Source organism: Acartia tonsa, chromosome 15 (genome assembly GCF_053477335.1).
Source record: "Acartia tonsa isolate MP-2025a chromosome 15, ASM5347733v1, whole genome shotgun sequence".
NCBI classification, from domain to species: domain Eukaryota; kingdom Metazoa; phylum Arthropoda; class Copepoda; order Calanoida; family Acartiidae; genus Acartia; species Acartia tonsa.
This window is the reverse complement of record NC_137274.1, coordinates 24,826,999-24,845,498: the sequence shown is the minus strand read 5'-3', so window position 1 is coordinate 24,845,498 and position 18,500 is coordinate 24,826,999. Positions and strand designations below refer to the sequence as shown.

Sequence of the window (18,500 nt, the reverse complement as noted above, 5' to 3'; positions counted from 1 at the left end):
CCTACCGTAGGCTATTTGTCAGCATGGTTGGCCAGTTTTATTTTTACAAATTTGAAGTGGTTGGTTGGAGATGAATGGTTTTGTGGTAAACACATCCTGACATCCTGTCCCTACATGCCTGTTGTAATATGATTCTTTAAGTGGGCTCTCTCATGGAAAGCCTTCAGATAAATTGGATGTAATTCCAATATGATCCACTTACACGGAAATCTTTAGTAAAAGGCGAAAGATTTATTCGTGCTGTAGGTAGATCCTGGACATGCTCAAACAACACAAATAGCTCCATATCCTTGGCAGCTGTTAGGCTTGTTCCATTGACCAATCTAATGTAGTTGTCAGCAAAGACATGTAGAGATTGTGTCAAAGTTCAGCTTATTCACCAAAAAAACACAAGCCCCTAGAATAACTTGAGGCGGAAAATTATCCATTAAATGACATTCAACTTTAGGGGTTTGCACCACCTAGCATTAAAACATTGAACTACATGAAGGAAGTGGAGCCATTGTGCTTTTGGCAGCATGCTTTTTGACTTGTGCAAACTTGATACAGGTTGTACACAATGTATTGAGTGGTCCAGTTTAGAAGTGGGGACAAGTGGGCCGATCCTGGTGGTACTGCAATACCAAGCCAACCCGTGATAAGGCTGGAGCAAGCTCCAAGTCCTTATCCCCTAACAAAAATGAGTTTAATATCGAAGGGGACACATGGTCCCCGTATCAGATATTAAGCTGATATGAACAGATACTACACTTTGATCTTAGCCAAAAGGCCGAGAAGCGATGCCGAAGAATAGTTCCAGTATGCTACCTTAGAGTCATAACCTGACTATTGTACTGTCTGGCAAAAGATTAGCATGCAGGCTGCCTAATCATTGTTAGAGAGAGTATAGTCAATCTGCCTAGTTCAAAGCAAAGACTTTACTTTAAATTGGGCTCCGATAGAAGCCTTTTTCTGGCCAACTACACAAACTTTAGCAACTCCTAATGAGTGAAATTTGAACTAGATGGTTAAGTTACACATTCTAATTCAGTTGTCTGTTCTGTATTTATTAGGGGATGCGCGAACGCAGTCCCCAACTACCAAAAATTGTGCGTTCGAGTTACCCACATTTGGGGTAATCGTAGGGGTCAGCCATGCCTGAGTGCAATGGCACAGCCTCACCCTAGAGGAACCACCTTAGTGTTCATGGTTAACCTCCACGCCAGGTAAGTATGAGAGTAGGAGTCGATTTCAGTGTATGGGTGACAAAGACTATAGATATTTTGCTGACCAGCTCCACGACTTCACACAAAACATGATTCAGTTGAAGTGTCCCCTCAGAAATGCTATATTTATACTTTTTCAAATAGTTGGTGACATACTTTGTTGATGAAACCTTCGGTAGGAGGTCTTCCATTGAAACAAATGCGACACCTAGAGGCCAAATTATTGGCTACATAATATACATGATTGCTACTTTACAGGTTACTAGTGGCTTTAGGGGGGGGATTTTTTTTGTTTTTGGGAGGGTTGGGGGTGTCCCACACCCCCAAGAAAATAGCTTAAAACCACCGCAGGACCAATAGGTATATACCCTGAAGAGTAGAATCCATTCGGTTCAGTGGTTACCGAGATCTTAAGGGACAGACAGACATCGTTCTGCTTTGTATTACAGATGCATCCTAATTACCAATAGTGAGCTATCATCAGCTCTGACAGAAATAGCATTACAGTTCACACTGCAACCACAGGATCAATACACACCTCTTAATGAAGTGGATCAAGCAAATTTAGCTTGGTCAGTTTAGACAAATACAAGACGCAAACTGTCACTTGTTATAACAAGATTACCAAGAGTTAGCACTGGTTGCAACGCAACGAACCAAACAGAAGGATGGTATGGTAATATCCACATAACAATGTGAAAATGCTTTATCAAATGTCTACGGCCATACCATGTTAAAAGCACCAGTTCTCGTCCGATCACTGAAGTTAAGCAACATTGGGCCAAGTTAGTACTTGGATGGGTGACCGCCTGGGAATACTTGGTGTCGTAGACTTAACATTTTTGGAATTTTGACCCAAACAATCCTAGCCCAAACCTAACTAAACCCCACACAATTAATGTCTACGGCCATACCATGTTGAAAGCACCAGTTCTCGTCCGATCACTGAAGTTAATCAACATTGGGCAAACAAAATTTAGCATTTATGCTAAATTTTGTTTGCTTAAATAACATTCTATTGCAACAAAAAGGTGATGTTAGCAAATAATTTCTTGAATAAAATCATAAAACGTTATTTCATTTAATTTTCATTTTTTCACTGTTGTGTTTTTATTTGACATTAAAAATAAAAATCATAAAAAATCTTCCAAATCAAAGAGAAAAAATCTTTGAATTATTGGTCAATTTAAGTTCAAAGATTTTTTTATTGTAAAAAGTTAATTTTTTAAAAATATTTTAGAAAAAAATCTTCTAACAAAAAAAAATTTTCATAATCCAAGATGGCGTCAATACATGTAAAATAATATTTTTAAAACAAAAAATTAAAACTTGAATATCTTTTTTCACAGATTGAATTTCAAAAATCGGTCTGACAGTTTTTCCAAAGTCAGTATGATCTATTGAATGAAAAAGGTTTGAAACTGATAGAACATTTCTTTATACTAAAATATATTTTTTCTCCTGTTTTTTCCCACACTTCCAAAAAATGAAATTCAATTAAAAATTAAATTGTTCTCACGTTAAAAAAATTTTCTCACGGGTCCAAAAAATGAATTTAAATGAAAATCATATGTACCATTTAAATCAAAATGAATGGTTCCCACATTCTAAAAATTTTCCCACGCTTGACATTCTTGAAAAATGCTAAATAAATGGACATTTAAACAAACCAAAGATCGCGTTTTTTGCAATGGAATGTGTTTTGTAAAAATCTTTGAAACTTTGGATTTATACACCACGGAAACTTGTTTCATAGAGTAAACAGCTTTATTGCCCTCTGCTTTTCTTTAAGTGTGCTAGTTACTAGGCAAATATGTATTTGTGGTTTTCACTTTGGCGTACATAATAACATTGTAAAAAAAGCGTCAGTGGTATAGTGGTGAGCATAGCTGCCTTCCAAGCAGTTGACCCGGGTTTGATTCCCGGCTGACGCATTTTCATCTCATTTCATTTTGTACATTCAAAAAGAGTAGTAATCCTGTACTGCCAACAAGCCTCCGTAGCGCAGTAGGCAGCGCGTCAGTCTCATAATCTGAAGGCCGTGAGTTCGAGCCTCACCGGGGGCAGGCAAACACTTTTTCATCTCCTGGTTGTGTTTTGAAAAATAGTTTTGTCAGAAGTGGGATTCAAACCCACGCCCTCATCGAGGACCAGAATTCTCACAACCACTCTCTATCAGAGAGCAAGGAAGTTGTCCTTGAGTCTGGCACCTTAGACCACTCGGCCATCCTGACTGCTAATATAGTGTTCACGGATTAAGAAATTCCATGTTTTGATAACCCAAAAAGGTTAGCCAAAATGCAATGTTAGCATCCCATCTGGGGATCGAACCCAGGACCTTTGGATTAGAAGTCCAACGCGCTATCCTCTGCGCTAATGGGACTTGGTAAGAGAAAAGAAAATAGTAGCATTTGTTGACATAAAACATTATGGAAGGCAAGAAAAAGAAAATCAAGTAGAGAAGAAAAAAAGCATGTAGTTTTTGCATTGTGCTAATACTTATACATATCATCTCAATCAGGCCCGTTAGCTCAGTTGGTTAGAGCGTTGTGCTAATAACGCAAAGGTTGCGGGTTCGATCCCCCTACCGGCCAGCTAATACTTTTACCAAATTGAACAGTTTGCAGTGGCGGAAATATTTAACGGAAAAAAAAAGAAATTTCACAAGGTTGAAAAATTATCTCTCCCCGACCGGGAATCGAACCCGGGCCTTCCACGTGACAGGCGGAGATCCTCACCACTAGACTATCGAGGAATTCTTATTGACCAGCTATTTTCTAGTCTCTACGTACGTATCACACTGATTGGAGACTTGAACAAAAAATGAGAGCGCCCGAGCAGGGGCTCGAACCCTGGACCGTTAGGTTAAAAGCCTAACGCTCTACCGACTGAGCTACCCGGGCATCATGCTTATTTAAAATTACAGTAACAAAATTGTGTCACCAGATGGCAGCAGCATTTTAGTTCATGGTAGGCTTGGTTTTCTCTCTGTTTATTTTTGGTTAAGTGCAACCTGAGTTGTATAGAATAAATCATCCCTCCATAATTTTCCTGTATTGTAGCATTTTGCATTTAGCATATGTCACATTTTCCAAAGTTAAATGTCTACGGCCATACCATGTTGAAAGCACCAGCTCTCGTCCGATCACTGAAGTTAAGCAACATTGGGCCAAGTTAGTACTTGGATGGGTGACCGCCTGGGAATACTTGGTGTCGTAGGCAAATCTTTTCATCCTTTTTTATAAGTTGAGAAAAAAAAATACCAAAGTGTGAAAAATGTAAACCAGCACAGCAAGAGACAACTGCTTATGCTTATTTTTTACACTTAAAGCCCTTATACAATGCAACCACTATGATATAATATGTAGTTACTGTTTTTGTCACCAGATGGCAGCTCTATTTAGTTCCCAGTTAGGCTTAGTTTTCTCCGTGTTGAGGCATGAGTTTTGGGTTGACAACTATTATTGTTCGATAAAATGAAATCTTTCAGTACTACACATACCTGTTTGGATTAATATTTTAGTTACCTTGTGCTTGTATTTTATGAAAATTAACTTTTCTGGTCGGACCTTCAACAAATATCAAAATAATATGGTTGTCCAAGTAACCTTACATCATTGTCTAAAACGACCAAGCTAATATTGCTTGATTCACTTCTACAAGAGGTGTGTATCACCTTGAGTCCGCTCGGGTTGGGTGTCTGTCTTAGTCAGTCACAAATATCTTTATTCAGGGTTAAAGAGAACTCACTAATCACTGGAAACCAATCTAGAACTTAGAATCATTTACCGTAGATACCTGTACGTATTTTCTCTTGGTAATGCATTTTCCATTTAGTTTATGCCACACTTTCCTTTGATAAATGTCTACGGCCATACCATGTTGAAAGCACCAGTTCTTGACCGATCACTGAAGTTAAGCAACATTGGGCCAAGCTAGTACTTGGATGGGTGACCGCCTGGGAATACTTGGTGTCGTAGGCTTTAACATTTTATCCATATTTCAAAATTTGTCTCTTTTTCTTCCTTGTCCGTAGATTCCTGTACTGTTGAGCGTTTTGCATTCATTTCACGCCACATTTTCTCTTCGTAATGCATTTTGCATTTAATTTTTGCCACATTTTCCGTTGATATATGTCTACGGCCATACCATGTTGAAAGCACCAGTTCTCGTCCGATTTTCGTGATTAAAAGTCAAGAAGTTTTTGTTTAAAAATTAACAATAAGAAAGCTTTTTTCTCTATTGATATTTTGATTTTAAATGTTTTGATTTGCTTTCTTTTTAATTTTGATGGATCATTTATAATGATTACAAGAAATTGGGTAAATTTACCCCCAAAACAATTTAGTACCTAGTCAATATTTAGATTTTTTCTCGAGGCAAAGAATTTAAATTTAAAATAATCACGAAACCTATCTATAGTTTATATTTTGCATGAAATTGTATTTCATGATATTGCTGAATTTATTTAACTTTTTATTTATATAAATTATTTATATTTATTCATTTATGTTTCTAAATATGGTTTAAAAGCATATTTCATTATGATTATTACCGAATTTTAATTTTTATTGAGTAGTGTAATTCAAAACTTGTTTGACAGGTTTCCTAGATTTACTCAAATTTATTAATTTTAATCTAAAATTTTCAAGTAAACTTAAAGTATTAATATTATACTTCGTAATTTTAACAAAAGTTTATGAATTTTAATTATTTTATTGGTTTATTTTTGTTTTCAAAGTTTTTTTTTGTTTTATTTTTGATTACTTAATTTCATAGATTAAGACAAAAAATGCATAGTTAAATAATTATTTCATTTTATTTACAGATTTTGCAAATTACAATATATATTTATCACTTTCTAATAATTTCATTTTAAAAGTAAAATTTTCGCCTAGATATTTAAATTTTATTGATTTAAATTTAAAGTTTTATTTAGGATTTATAGTTTGAATCATCTTTACAAAGGTGATATTTAATAATTAGAAAAAGGAAGGCAATGAATTTTGCTGCATATATTTTCATTCTATTTCGGTTTTATGCAAATAAAATGTGGCCTTTTCATTTCCTTGCTTATTTGGTTGACTTGACCAATATAAAGTAGGGTACATTGGTGTATCCATTTAATGATTACATATTTTTGGAGTAAAAATTCAATTTTCGGGTTTTTTCTCCACAGAAGAGATATCATTATGTTCTTCTGCTATATTTTTTGTTTTATGGTTCTTGCAAAAAAGATAATTTGCAGTGATTTTATCTTTTTGCAAGAATTATATATTTTTTTTCATCATTTGTATACATATTGTAACTTTAAAAGCCCTTATTGTGGGTTCACTTTTAATAAAACTCTGTAGCGCTTTGGATGAATAAATTTTAAAAGAAAAAAATCACTGTAGTTAAGCAACATTGGGCCAAGTTAGTACTTGGATGGGTGACCGCCTGGGAATACTTGGTGTCGTAGGCTCTAACATTTTATCCATATTTCAAATTTGTCTCTTTTTCTTTCTTGTCCAAGAGAAATTTCTAATCACTGAGAACATAAGGTGAAACCCAAGGGGATGTAGCTCAGATGGTAGAGCGCTCGCTTAGCATGCGAGAGGTACGGGGATCGATACCCCGCATCTCCAAGTATCATTTTTCCCCCGTACTACACAAGCACCAAACAAAAAAATAAACACACAAAGAAAAACAAAAGTCTGAAAATTTAAACCAGTAAAACTTTAAACCTTTTTGTTGCATTAGAATGTTATTTAATAAACCAGAAGTTAGTAGAGCATTCCCTCAGAGTAAATGTCTACGGCCATACCATGTTGAAAGCACCAGTTCTCGTCTGATCACTGAAGTTAAGCAACATTGGGCCAAGTTAGTACTTGGATGGGTGACCGCCTGGGAATACTTGGTGTCGTAGGTTCAATATTTTTGGAATTTTGACCCAACCAATCCTAGCCCAAACCTAACTAAACCTCACACAAGTTTGAAAATCATGTTGTCACTTTATGTCTACGGCCATACCATGTTGAAAGCACCAGTTCTCGTCCGATCACTGAAGTTAAGCAACATTGGGCCAAGTTAGTACTTGGATGGGTGACCGCCTGGGAACACTTGGTGTTGTAAACTCTACATCTTTCTTTCTTATCTTGTCACTGAAAACAGAAAAGTTGTGTTAACGTAGAAAATAATTGCTGCAACGTCCGGGAATCGAACCCGGGCCGCTCGCGTGGCAGGCGAGCATTCTACCACTGAACCAACGTTGCTGGTATGCTCTTTGGCTATTCGTATAACCCAACCCCTTGCTGAAAATCATTATTCAGAAATCTGTCAATTTATAACCCAAATACAGATTGATATAGCTTTACACCTGAGTATGACTTGCTGTAAGTAGACTTTGGCAGTAGGTAAGGACTTTCTTCAGCCCGGCAAGACAATATCTGAGTGATCCTTGGTTCACTTGTACACACCTTTTAGTGAAGTGAATCAAGCAAGTATAGCTTGGTCAGTTTAGACAAATGGTAACTGCAATTTTAGCCATTCCTACCGTAGGCTATTTGTCAGCATGGTTGGCCAGTTTTATTTTTACAAATTTGAAGTGGTTGGTTGGAGATGAATGGTTTTGTGGTAAACACATCCTGACATCCTGTCCCTACATGCCTGTTGTAATATGATTCTTTAAGTGGGCTCTCTCATGGAAAGCCTTCAGATAAATTGGATGTAATTCCAATATGATCCACTTACACGGAAATCTTTAGTAAAAGGCGAAAGATTTATTCGTGCTGTAGGTAGATCCTGGACATGCTCAAACAACACAAATAGCTCCATATCCTTGGCAGCTGTTAGGCTTGTTCCATTGACCAATCTAATGTAGTTGTCAGCAAAGACATGTAGAGATTGTGTCAAAGTTCAGCTTATTCACCAAAAAAACACAAGCCCCTAGAATAACTTGAGGCGGAAAATTATCCATTAAATGACATTCAACTTTAGGGGTTTGCACCACCTAGCATTAAAACATTGAACTACATGAAGGAAGTGGAGCCATTGTGCTTTTGGCAGCATGCTTTTTGACTTGTGCAAACTTGATACAGGTTGTACACAATGTATTGAGTGGTCCAGTTTAGAAGTGGGGACAAGTGGGCCGATCCTGGTGGTACTGCAATACCAAGCCAACCCGTGATAAGGCTGGAGCAAGCTCCAAGTCCTTATCCCCTAACAAAAATGAGTTTAATATCGAAGGGGACACATGGTCCCCGTATCAGATATTAAGCTGATATGAACAGATACTACACTTTGATCTTAGCCAAAAGGCCGAGAAGCGATGCCGAAGAATAGTTCCAGTATGCTACCTTAGAGTCATAACCTGACTATTGTACTGTCTGGCAAAAGATTAGCATGCAGGCTGCCTAATCATTGTTAGAGAGAGTATAGTCAATCTGCCTAGTTCAAAGCAAAGACTTTACTTTAAATTGGGCTCCGATAGAAGCCTTTTTCTGGCCAACTACACAAACTTTAGCAACTCCTAATGAGTGAAATTTGAACTAGATGGTTAAGTTACACATTCTAATTCAGTTGTCTGTTCTGTATTTATTAGGGGATGCGCGAACGCAGTCCCCAACTACCAAAAATTGTGCGTTCGAGTTACCCACACACGCTTTTCCTCAACAGTTTAGCGGATTTAAAACCGACACGCAACTAGCGGCCAATGGATCCTATAAATAGACACATTTGCTGAATCAAAACTGGTTTTACCTAAATTGTATCTGTTCCTTCTTCGCGATTATAGAATTTCAAAGATTTTAACAAAAATTGTGTGATGATTTGACTTTAAAATGACCTTTGATGTAAAATATATATGCTGTATATTACCCTTAACACATGAAAGTAGTAGTTGTTTTAAAAACCTTTTTTTGTAGATTAATTATAACTTATAAAATTGTCGACGGGGGTAACTTCTGACTTTAATTAATGCTTGTTTTTCTTCAAATTACCTTGAAATTTTAAACTTAGAAAGTAAAAACAGTAATAAAAAATAAACATATCATTTAACTAAAAATACTGGCACAATTGATTTACAACATATACTTTTTTTTAAAATTGAAGCTTTTCTACAATTGGGGTCGGTTAGTCTGTCCGTCCGTAAGTAACAGTTAGACATGTTTGAATTTTCCTATCGATTTCAAACTTTGCAAGGTTATTCCTGTACTAATTAGATACGGTTTAGAAAGCGTATCAATTCTATAATCATTACCAGAATGTCCATACGCCCATTTTTAATATGTTGATTTTAACTTTTTTTTAACAACAAATTTTTATGTGTAAAAATTATCTAATTGATCTGATTTTTGGAATACTGATTCCTAGGACAACAAAGTTCAATGTTTAAAGCAAAGCATCTTTATAATCAAGTCCTAAAATGTAATTATGTCCTTTAACATTATCCTGTATTTAAACAGTTTTTTTAATTACAAACAATTAAACAAATTTACTTCCACATTTGTTCCGACTTTTATAACTTTATATTCTGATTATTCACTTCTTAAACTGCACAATGCTAATGTCAGTTTATCCTACGGTTTCATAGCTTCGCTTTTATAGATGTTGTCATCCTTGTTTACATAGAAACAATTAGCATTGACACTCGAATTTTGTATGTAAAAAAGACACGATAGTATTAAGTTATCAACCACATAAACAATAGATTGTTGAAGACATTAGGCCTTTAATTGATTATATCAAAGGACTGTTAATAATAAGTATACCTAGTCAAATTAGTTTACAACTTAATAGTTGAATATACATTAAATAACAAGGATGAAAATTTCCATAAAAGTGAATCTATGAAAGGGTAGGACAAAAAAACATTAACAATTGTAGAGTGTCATAACTGAAAAAGCATATATACATATATGTATAAGTCTAAAAAAATGTAAGTAAATTTGTTGCAAAATATAGGATACTGTTTAAGGACATTCCTACATTTTTGATATGCTTTGTTTATAACATTCTACCTTTTTGTAGTAGGAATATAAAAAATGTTTCAAATCAACTTTTTGTAAATAGACAACGATTTTAGAATTGCTATTCTTTCTAAATCGTACCTTACTACTACTACAGAAATAACCAACCATGCCAAGTATAAAAAAATAGGACAATTATAAAATGCCTAAATTAACGATAAGATCTATCCTTTATGGACAGACAGACGAAAAATAAATATAGAAAAATAAAAGAAATTAAAATCAAGCAGCAGAATGAGATGTAAAGGTTTTCTAATCTAACCTAATGACTAACCTTTATTAGTTTGTTAACGTAAAATCCTGCATTATTAAAGAAACTTGTTGTATGTATATGCTTCTATCCTTTATTCTTTATCTTGAAAGAGTCTTGTTTTAAAAAAAATGTAATTATAGATCAACAAGGACCAAAATCTTTGACCTATTTAGATTATGATCACATTTTGAAAAAGGTTTTGCAATGTCTTAAATAAGATACAAAATTAAATAATAATTTTTTTCAATTGCTAAATAATCTTAAATACACAAGACAATAATTTGGTGTTTAATTAAGATATACTAGCTCAATATAAAAAATAGCGATTGTGCCTATCGATTTCAAACTTTGCATGGTCATTCCTGTAGTAGTCTGGTACGATTATAAAGCGTAGCAACTCTATAATCATTACCAGAATGTCCGTACGTTCATTTAAAACATGTTGATAACTTAACAACTTTTTTAACAACACATTTTTATGTGATCTAATTCTCCGTTTGATCTGATTTTTGGTATATAATTCCTGGGACACAAAGTACAATATTATAAGCGATGAAACTCTATAATCAAGTCCTAAAAATGTAAGTATGTGCATAAACATTATCCTGTATCAAGCAGTTTTTTTAACAAATTTACTTACAATTTTGTACTCTTGTACTTTTATATTCTGATTATTGAGTTCTGACACTATACAAGTGTTTATGTCCGTTTGCCCTACCGTTTCATTGCTTCGCTTTTATGGATGTTGTCATCCTTGTTCAGTATATTAATTATTTTATCCATATAAAATTCAAAATGGTTTAGAACAAAAATATTTACTTTTGTGTAATAAACGGCAAAGTATCTAAACAATTAGAATTAATATATAAAAAGTACTTTTGATATGACTTTTTATATCACTCATAATGCATAAAATAACCATTGTTATAAATCCTAAATATGCAGTGTTGAATTGTCTATAGAAATATTGTTTTAAAACCTCAACAAATATGACAAACTTATATTACTAAGCCATGTACATTAAGATTAAATGCTATTTTAAAGTCAAATCATCGCACATTTTTGGTTAAAATCTTTGAAATTCTATAATTCTGAAGAAGGAACAGATACAATTTAGGTAAAACCAGTTTTGATTCAGCAAATATGTTTATTTATAGGATCCATTGACCGCTTGTTGCGTGTTGGTTTTAAATCCGCTAAACTGTTGAGGAAAAGTGTGCACATTTGGGGTAATCGTAGGGGTCAGCCATGCCTGAGTGCAATGGCACAGCCTCACCCTAGAGGAACCACCTTAGTGTTCATGGTTAACCTCCACGCCAGGTAAGTATGAGAGTAGGAGTCGATTTCAGTGTATGGGTGACAAAGACTATAGATATTTTGCTGACCAGCTCCACGACTTCACACAAAACATGATTCAGTTGAAGTGTCCCCTCAGAAATGCTATATTTATACTTTTTCAAATAGTTGGTGACATACTTTGTTGATGAAACCTTCGGTAGGAGGTCTTCCATTGAAACAAATGCGACACCTAGAGGCCAAATTATTGGCTACATAATATACATGATTGCTACTTTACAGGTTACTAGTGGCTTTAGGGGGGGGATTTTTTTTGTTTTTGGGAGGGTTGGGGGTGTCCCACACCCCCAAGAAAATAGCTTAAAACCACCGCAGGACCAATAGGTATATACCCTGAAGAGTAGAATCCATTCGGTTCAGTGGTTACCGAGATCTTAAGGGACAGACAGACATCGTTCTGCTTTGTATTACAGATGCATCCTAATTACCAATAGTGAGCTATCATCAGCTCTGACAGAAATAGCATTACAGTTCACACTGCAACCACAGGATCAATACACACCTCTTAATGAAGTGGATCAAGCAAATTTAGCTTGGTCAGTTTAGACAAATACAAGACGCAAACTGTCACTTGTTATAACAAGATTACCAAGAGTTAGCACTGGTTGCAACGCAACGAACCAAACAGAAGGATGGTATGGTAATATCCACATAACAATGTGAAAATGCTTTATCAAATGTCTACGGCCATACCATGTTAAAAGCACCAGTTCTCGTCCGATCACTGAAGTTAAGCAACATTGGGCCAAGTTAGTACTTGGATGGGTGACCGCCTGGGAATACTTGGTGTCGTAGACTTAACATTTTTGGAATTTTGACCCAAACAATCCTAGCCCAAACCTAACTAAACCCCACACAATTAATGTCTACGGCCATACCATGTTGAAAGCACCAGTTCTCGTCCGATCACTGAAGTTAATCAACATTGGGCAAACAAAATTTAGCATTTATGCTAAATTTTGTTTGCTTAAATAACATTCTATTGCAACAAAAAGGTGATGTTAGCAAATAATTTCTTGAATAAAATCATAAAACGTTATTTCATTTAATTTTCATTTTTTCACTGTTGTGTTTTTATTTGACATTAAAAATAAAAATCATAAAAAATCTTCCAAATCAAAGAGAAAAAATCTTTGAATTATTGGTCAATTTAAGTTCAAAGATTTTTTTATTGTAAAAAGTTAATTTTTTAAAAATATTTTAGAAAAAAATCTTCTAACAAAAAAAAATTTTCATAATCCAAGATGGCGTCAATACATGTAAAATAATATTTTTAAAACAAAAAATTAAAACTTGAATATCTTTTTTCACAGATTGAATTTCAAAAATCGGTCTGACAGTTTTTCCAAAGTCAGTATGATCTATTGAATGAAAAAGGTTTGAAACTGATAGAACATTTCTTTATACTAAAATATATTTTTTCTCCTGTTTTTTCCCACACTTCCAAAAAATGAAATTCAATTAAAAATTAAATTGTTCTCACGTTAAAAAAATTTTCTCACGGGTCCAAAAAATGAATTTAAATGAAAATCATATGTACCATTTAAATCAAAATGAATGGTTCCCACATTCTAAAAATTTTCCCACGCTTGACATTCTTGAAAAATGCAAACCAAAGATCGCGTTTTTTGCAATGGAATGTGTTTTGTAAAAATCTTTGAAACTTTGGATTTATACACCACGGAAACTTGTTACATAGAGTAAACAGCTTTATTGCCCTCTGCTTTTCTTTAAGTGTGCTAGTTACTAGGCAAATATGTATTTGTGGTTTTCACTTTGGCGTACATAATAATATTGTAAAAAAAGCGTCAGTGGTATAGTGGTGAGCATAGCTGCCTTCCAAGCAGTTGACCCGGGTTTGATTCCCGGCTGACGCATTTTCATCTCATTTCATTTTGTACATTCAAAAAGAGTAGTAATCCTGTACTGCCAACAAGCCTCCGTAGCGCAGTAGGCAGCGCGTCAGTCTCATAATCTGAAGGCCGTGAGTTCGAGCCTCACCGGGGGCAGGCAAACACTTTTTCATCTCCTGGTTGTGTTTTGAAAAATAGTTTTGTCAGAAGTGGGATTCAAACCCACGCCCTCATCGAGGACCAGAATTCTCACAACCACTCTCTATCAGAGAGCAAGGAAGTTGTCCTTGAGTCTGGCACCTTAGACCACTCGGCCATCCTGACTGCTAATATAGTGTTCACGGATTAAGAAATTCCATGTTTTGATAACCCAAAAAGGTTAGCCAAAATGCAATGTTAGCATCCCATCTGGGGATCGAACCCAGGACCTTTGGATTAGAAGTCCAACGCGCTATCCTCTGCGCTAATGGGACTTGGTAAGAGAAAAGAAAATAGTAGCATTTGTTGACATATAACATTATGGAAGGCAAGAAAAAGAAAATCAAGTAGAGAAGAAAAAAAGCATGTAGTTTTTGCATTGTGCTAATACTTATACATATCATCTCAATCAGGCCCGTTAGCTCAGTTGGTTAGAGCGTTGTGCTAATAACGCAAAGGTTGCGGGTTCGATCCCCCTACCGGCCAGCTAATACTTTTACCAAATTGAACAGTTTGCAGTGGCGGAAATATTTAACGGAAAAAAAAAGAAATTTCACAAGGTTGAAAAATTATCTCTCCCCGACCGGGAATCGAACCCGGGCCTTCCACGTGACAGGCGGAGATCCTCACCACTAGACTATCGAGGAATTCTTATTGACCAGCTATTTTCTAGTCTCTACGTACGTATCACACTGATTGGAGACTTGAACAAAAAATGAGAGCGCCCGAGCAGGGGCTCGAACCCTGGACCGTTAGGTTAAAAGCCTAACGCTCTACCGACTGAGCTACCCGGGCATCATGCTTATTTAAAATTACAGTAACAAAATTGTCTCACCAGATGGCAGCAGCATTTTAGTTCATGGTAGGCTTGGTTTTCTCTCTGTTTATTTTTGGTTAAGTGCAACCTGAGTTGTATAGAATAAATCATCCCTCCATAATTTTCCTGTATTGTAGCATTTTGCATTTAGCATATGTCACATTTTCCAAAGTTAAATGTCTACGGCCATACCATGTTGAAAGCACCAGCTCTCGTCCGATCACTGAAGTTAAGCAACATTGGGCCAAGTTAGTACTTGGATGGGTGACCGCCTGGGAATACTTGGTGTCGTAGGCAAATCTTTTCATCCTTTTTTATAAGTTGAGAAAAAAAAATACCAAAGTGTGAAAAATGTAAACCAGCACAGCAAGAGACAACTGCTTATGCTTATTTTTTACACTTAAAGCCCTTATACAATGCAACCACTATGATATAATATGTAGTTACTGTTTTTGTCACCAGATGGCAGCTCTATTTAGTTCCCAGTTAGGCTTAGTTTTCTCCGTGTTGAGGCATGAGTTTTGGGTTGACAACTATTATTGTTCGATAAAATGAAATCTTTCAGTACTACACATACCTGTTTGGATTAATATTTTAGTTACCTTGTGCTTGTATTTTATGAAAATTAACTTTTCTGGTCGGACCTTCAACAAATATCAAAATAATATGGTTGTCCAAGTAACCTTACATCATTGTCTAAAACGACCAAGCTAATATTGCTTGATTCACTTCTACAAGAGGTGTGTATCACCTTGAGTCCGCTCGGGTTGGGTGTCTGTCTTAGTCAGTCACAAATATCTTTATTCAGGGTTAAAGAGAACTCACTAATCACTGGAAACCAATCTAGAACTTAGAATCATTTACCGTAGATACCTGTACGTATTTTCTCTTGGTAATGCATTTTCCATTTAGTTTATGCCACACTTTCCTTTGATAAATGTCTACGGCCATACCATGTTGAAAGCACCAGTTCTTGACCGATCACTGAAGTTAAGCAACATTGGGCCAAGCTAGTACTTGGATGGGTGACCGCCTGGGAATACTTGGTGTCGTAGGCTTTAACATTTTATCCATATTTCAAAATTTGTCTCTTTTTCTTCCTTGTCCGTAGATTCCTGTACTGTTGAGCGTTTTGCATTCATTTCACGCCACATTTTCTCTTCGTAATGCATTTTGCATTTAATTTTTGCCACATTTTCCGTTGATATATGTCTACGGCCATACCATGTTGAAAGCACCAGTTCTCGTCCGATTTTCGTGATTAAAAGTCAAGAAGTTTTTGTTTAAAAATTAACAATAAGAAAGCTTTTTTCTCTATTGATATTTTGATTTTAAATGTTTTGATTTGCTTTCTTTTTAATTTTGATGGATCATTTATAATGATTACAAGAAATTGGGTAAATTTACCCCCAAAACAATTTAGTACCTAGTCAATATTTAGATTTTTTCTCGAGGCAAAGAATTTAAATTTAAAATAATCACGAAACCTATCTATAGTTTATATTTTGCATGAAATTGTATTTCATGATATTGCTGAATTTATTTAACTTTTTATTTATATAAATTATTTATATTTATTCATTTATGTTTCTAAATATGGTTTAAAAGCATATTTCATTATGATTATTACCGAATTTTAATTTTTATTGAGTAGTGTAATTCAAAACTTGTTTGACAGGTTTCCTAGATTTACTCAAATTTATTAATTTTAATCTAAAATTTTCAAGTAAACTTAAAGTATTAATATTATACTTCGTAATTTTAACAAAAGTTTATGAATTTTAATTATTTTATTGGTTTATTTTTGTTTTCAAAGTTTTTTTTTGTTTTATTTTTGATTACTTAATTTCATAGATTAAGACAAAAAATGCATAGTTAAATAATTATTTCATTTTATTTACAGATTTTGCAAATTACAATATATATTTATCACTTTCTAATAATTTCATTTTAAAAGTAAAATTTTCGCCTAGATATTTAAATTTTATTGATTTAAATTTAAAGTTTTATTTAGGATTTATAGTTTGAATCATCTTTACAAAGGTGATATTTAATAATTAGAAAAAGGAAGGCAATGAATTTTGCTGCATATATTTTCATTCTATTTCGGTTTTATGCAAATAAAATGTGGCCTTTTCATTTCCTTGCTTATTTGGTTGACTTGACCAATATAAAGTAGGGTACATTGGTGTATCCATTTAATGATTACATATTTTTGGAGTAAAAATTCAATTTTCGGGTTTTTTCTCCACAGAAGAGATATCATTATGTTCTTCTGCTATATTTTTTGTTTTATGGTTCTTGCAAAAAAGATAATTTGCAGTGATTTTATCTTTTTGCAAGAATTATATATTTTTTTTCATCATTTGTATACATATTGTAACTTTAAAAGCCCTTATTGTGGGTTCACTTTTAATAAAACTCTGTAGCGCTTTGGATGAATAAATTTTAAAAGTAAAAAATCACTGTAGTTAAGCAACATTGGGCCAAGTTAGTACTTGGATGGGTGACCGCCTGGGAATACTTGGTGTCGTAGGCTCTAACATTTTATCCATATTTCAAATTTGTCTCTTTTTCTTTCTTGTCCAAGAGAAATTTCTAATCACTGAGAACATAAGGTGAAACCCAAGGGGATGTAGCTCAGATGGTAGAGCGCTCGCTTAGCATGCGAGAGGTACGGGGATCGATACCCCGCATCTCCAAGTATCATTTTTCCCCCGTACTACACAAGCACCAAACAAAAAAATAAACACACAAAGAAAAACAAAAGTCTGAAAATTTAAACCAGTAAAACTTTAAACCTTTTTGTTGCATTAGAATGTTATTTAATAAACCAGAAGTTAGTAGAGCATTCCCTCAGAGTAAATGTCTACGGCCATACCATGTTGAAAGCACCAGTTCTCGTCTGATCACTGAAGTTAAGCAACATTGGGCCAAGTTAGTACTTGGATGGGTGACCGCCTGGGAATACTTGGTGTCGTAGGTTCAATATTTTTGGAATTTTGACCCAACCAATCCTAGCCCAAACCTAACTAAACCTCACACAAGTTTGAAAATCATGTTGTCACTTTATGTCTACGGCCATACCATGTTGAAAGCACCAGTTCTCGTCCGATCACTGAAGTTAAGCAACATTGGGCCAAGTTAGTACTTGGATGGGTGACCGCCTGGGAATACTTGGTGTCGTAGGTTCAATATTTTTGGAATTTTGACCCAACCAATCCTAGCCCAAACCTAACTAAACCTCACACAAGTTTGAAAATCATGTTGTCACTTTATGTCTACGGCCATACCATGTTGAAAGCACCAGTTCTCGTCCGATCACTGAAGTTAAGCAACATTGGGCCAAGTTAGTACTTGGATGGGTGACCGCCTGGGAACACTTGGTGTTGTAAACTCTACATCTTTCTTTCTTATCTTGTCACTGAAAACAGAAAAGTTGTGTTAACGTAGAAAATAATTGCTGCAACGTCCGGGAATCGAACCCGGGCCGCTCGCGTGGCAGGCGAGCATTCTACCACTGAACCAACGTTGCTGGTATGCTCTTTGGCTATTCGTATAACCCAACCCCTTGCTGAAAATCATTATTCAGAAATCTGTCAATTTATAACCCAAATACAGATTGATATAGCTTTACACCTGAGTATGACTTGCTGTAAGTAGACTTTGGCAGTAGGTAAGGACTTTCTTCAGCCCGGCAAGACAATATCTGAGTGATCCTTGGTTCACTTGTACACACCTTTTAGTGAAGTGAATCAAGCAAGTATAGCTTGGTCAGTTTAGACAAATGGTAACTGCAATTTTAGCCAT

General features: G+C 35.0%; 28 non-coding genes and 1 pseudogene across 28 annotated transcripts; 15 read left to right on the top strand and 14 right to left on the bottom strand.

Annotated features, from left to right (window-relative positions):
* Nucleotides 1-142: 142 nt before the first annotated feature.
* LOC145308099 (U5 spliceosomal RNA) lies at nt 143-260 on the bottom strand. Its single transcript, XR_013875931.1, has one exon. It is a non-coding gene; the product is annotated as a U5 spliceosomal RNA (small nuclear RNA).
* Nucleotides 261-589: 329 nt separating this feature from the next.
* On the bottom strand, nt 590-781 carry LOC145308047 (U2 spliceosomal RNA). Its single transcript, XR_013875881.1, has one exon. It is a non-coding gene; the product is annotated as a U2 spliceosomal RNA (small nuclear RNA).
* A 267-nt stretch (nt 782-1,048) lies between these two features.
* Nucleotides 1,049-1,213, bottom strand: LOC145307954 (U1 spliceosomal RNA). Its single transcript, XR_013875796.1, has one exon. It is a non-coding gene; the product is annotated as a U1 spliceosomal RNA (small nuclear RNA).
* A 707-nt stretch (nt 1,214-1,920) lies between these two features.
* LOC145308575 (5S ribosomal RNA) lies at nt 1,921-2,039 on the top strand. The gene has a single exon (XR_013876399.1). It is a non-coding gene; the product is annotated as a 5S ribosomal RNA (ribosomal RNA).
* Nucleotides 2,040-3,198: 1,159 nt separating this feature from the next.
* On the top strand, nt 3,199-3,271 carry TRNAM-CAU (transfer RNA methionine (anticodon CAU)). Its single transcript has one exon. It is a non-coding gene; the product is annotated as a tRNA-Met (tRNA).
* Nucleotides 3,272-3,515: 244 nt separating this feature from the next.
* TRNAR-UCU (transfer RNA arginine (anticodon UCU)) lies at nt 3,516-3,588 on the bottom strand. Its single transcript has one exon. It is a non-coding gene; the product is annotated as a tRNA-Arg (tRNA).
* A 300-nt stretch (nt 3,589-3,888) lies between these two features.
* Nucleotides 3,889-3,960, bottom strand: TRNAD-GUC (transfer RNA aspartic acid (anticodon GUC)). The gene has a single exon. It is a non-coding gene; the product is annotated as a tRNA-Asp (tRNA).
* Nucleotides 3,961-4,035: 75 nt separating this feature from the next.
* Nucleotides 4,036-4,108, bottom strand: TRNAK-UUU (transfer RNA lysine (anticodon UUU)). Its single transcript has one exon. It is a non-coding gene; the product is annotated as a tRNA-Lys (tRNA).
* Nucleotides 4,109-4,308: 200 nt separating this feature from the next.
* On the top strand, nt 4,309-4,427 carry LOC145307731 (5S ribosomal RNA). The gene has a single exon (XR_013875601.1). It is a non-coding gene; the product is annotated as a 5S ribosomal RNA (ribosomal RNA).
* Nucleotides 4,428-5,069: 642 nt separating this feature from the next.
* Nucleotides 5,070-5,188, top strand: LOC145307806 (5S ribosomal RNA). The gene has a single exon (XR_013875675.1). It is a non-coding gene; the product is annotated as a 5S ribosomal RNA (ribosomal RNA).
* Nucleotides 5,189-6,759: 1,571 nt separating this feature from the next.
* TRNAA-AGC (transfer RNA alanine (anticodon AGC)) lies at nt 6,760-6,832 on the top strand. The gene has a single exon. It is a non-coding gene; the product is annotated as a tRNA-Ala (tRNA).
* Nucleotides 6,833-6,997: 165 nt separating this feature from the next.
* LOC145308595 (5S ribosomal RNA) lies at nt 6,998-7,116 on the top strand. The gene has a single exon (XR_013876417.1). It is a non-coding gene; the product is annotated as a 5S ribosomal RNA (ribosomal RNA).
* Nucleotides 7,117-7,203: 87 nt separating this feature from the next.
* Nucleotides 7,204-7,322, top strand: LOC145308642 (5S ribosomal RNA). Its single transcript, XR_013876465.1, has one exon. It is a non-coding gene; the product is annotated as a 5S ribosomal RNA (ribosomal RNA).
* Nucleotides 7,323-7,388: 66 nt separating this feature from the next.
* Nucleotides 7,389-7,459, bottom strand: TRNAG-GCC (transfer RNA glycine (anticodon GCC)). The gene has a single exon. It is a non-coding gene; the product is annotated as a tRNA-Gly (tRNA).
* Nucleotides 7,460-7,877: 418 nt separating this feature from the next.
* On the bottom strand, nt 7,878-7,995 carry LOC145308097 (U5 spliceosomal RNA). Its single transcript, XR_013875929.1, has one exon. It is a non-coding gene; the product is annotated as a U5 spliceosomal RNA (small nuclear RNA).
* Nucleotides 7,996-8,324: 329 nt separating this feature from the next.
* Nucleotides 8,325-8,516, bottom strand: LOC145308046 (U2 spliceosomal RNA). Its single transcript, XR_013875880.1, has one exon. It is a non-coding gene; the product is annotated as a U2 spliceosomal RNA (small nuclear RNA).
* Nucleotides 8,517-11,661: 3,145 nt separating this feature from the next.
* LOC145307966 (U1 spliceosomal RNA) lies at nt 11,662-11,794 on the bottom strand (annotated as a pseudogene).
* A 707-nt stretch (nt 11,795-12,501) lies between these two features.
* Nucleotides 12,502-12,620, top strand: LOC145308574 (5S ribosomal RNA). The gene has a single exon (XR_013876398.1). It is a non-coding gene; the product is annotated as a 5S ribosomal RNA (ribosomal RNA).
* Nucleotides 12,621-13,758: 1,138 nt separating this feature from the next.
* TRNAM-CAU (transfer RNA methionine (anticodon CAU)) lies at nt 13,759-13,831 on the top strand. Its single transcript has one exon. It is a non-coding gene; the product is annotated as a tRNA-Met (tRNA).
* A 244-nt stretch (nt 13,832-14,075) lies between these two features.
* TRNAR-UCU (transfer RNA arginine (anticodon UCU)) lies at nt 14,076-14,148 on the bottom strand. Its single transcript has one exon. It is a non-coding gene; the product is annotated as a tRNA-Arg (tRNA).
* A 300-nt stretch (nt 14,149-14,448) lies between these two features.
* TRNAD-GUC (transfer RNA aspartic acid (anticodon GUC)) lies at nt 14,449-14,520 on the bottom strand. Its single transcript has one exon. It is a non-coding gene; the product is annotated as a tRNA-Asp (tRNA).
* Nucleotides 14,521-14,595: 75 nt separating this feature from the next.
* TRNAK-UUU (transfer RNA lysine (anticodon UUU)) lies at nt 14,596-14,668 on the bottom strand. Its single transcript has one exon. It is a non-coding gene; the product is annotated as a tRNA-Lys (tRNA).
* A 200-nt stretch (nt 14,669-14,868) lies between these two features.
* On the top strand, nt 14,869-14,987 carry LOC145307730 (5S ribosomal RNA). Its single transcript, XR_013875600.1, has one exon. It is a non-coding gene; the product is annotated as a 5S ribosomal RNA (ribosomal RNA).
* Nucleotides 14,988-15,629: 642 nt separating this feature from the next.
* On the top strand, nt 15,630-15,748 carry LOC145307805 (5S ribosomal RNA). Its single transcript, XR_013875674.1, has one exon. It is a non-coding gene; the product is annotated as a 5S ribosomal RNA (ribosomal RNA).
* A 1,571-nt stretch (nt 15,749-17,319) lies between these two features.
* On the top strand, nt 17,320-17,392 carry TRNAA-AGC (transfer RNA alanine (anticodon AGC)). Its single transcript has one exon. It is a non-coding gene; the product is annotated as a tRNA-Ala (tRNA).
* A 165-nt stretch (nt 17,393-17,557) lies between these two features.
* On the top strand, nt 17,558-17,676 carry LOC145308594 (5S ribosomal RNA). Its single transcript, XR_013876416.1, has one exon. It is a non-coding gene; the product is annotated as a 5S ribosomal RNA (ribosomal RNA).
* Nucleotides 17,677-17,763: 87 nt separating this feature from the next.
* Nucleotides 17,764-17,882, top strand: LOC145308469 (5S ribosomal RNA). The gene has a single exon (XR_013876300.1). It is a non-coding gene; the product is annotated as a 5S ribosomal RNA (ribosomal RNA).
* An 87-nt stretch (nt 17,883-17,969) lies between these two features.
* On the top strand, nt 17,970-18,088 carry LOC145308641 (5S ribosomal RNA). The gene has a single exon (XR_013876464.1). It is a non-coding gene; the product is annotated as a 5S ribosomal RNA (ribosomal RNA).
* A 66-nt stretch (nt 18,089-18,154) lies between these two features.
* Nucleotides 18,155-18,225, bottom strand: TRNAG-GCC (transfer RNA glycine (anticodon GCC)). Its single transcript has one exon. It is a non-coding gene; the product is annotated as a tRNA-Gly (tRNA).
* Between the last annotated feature and the right edge of the window lie 275 nt (nt 18,226-18,500).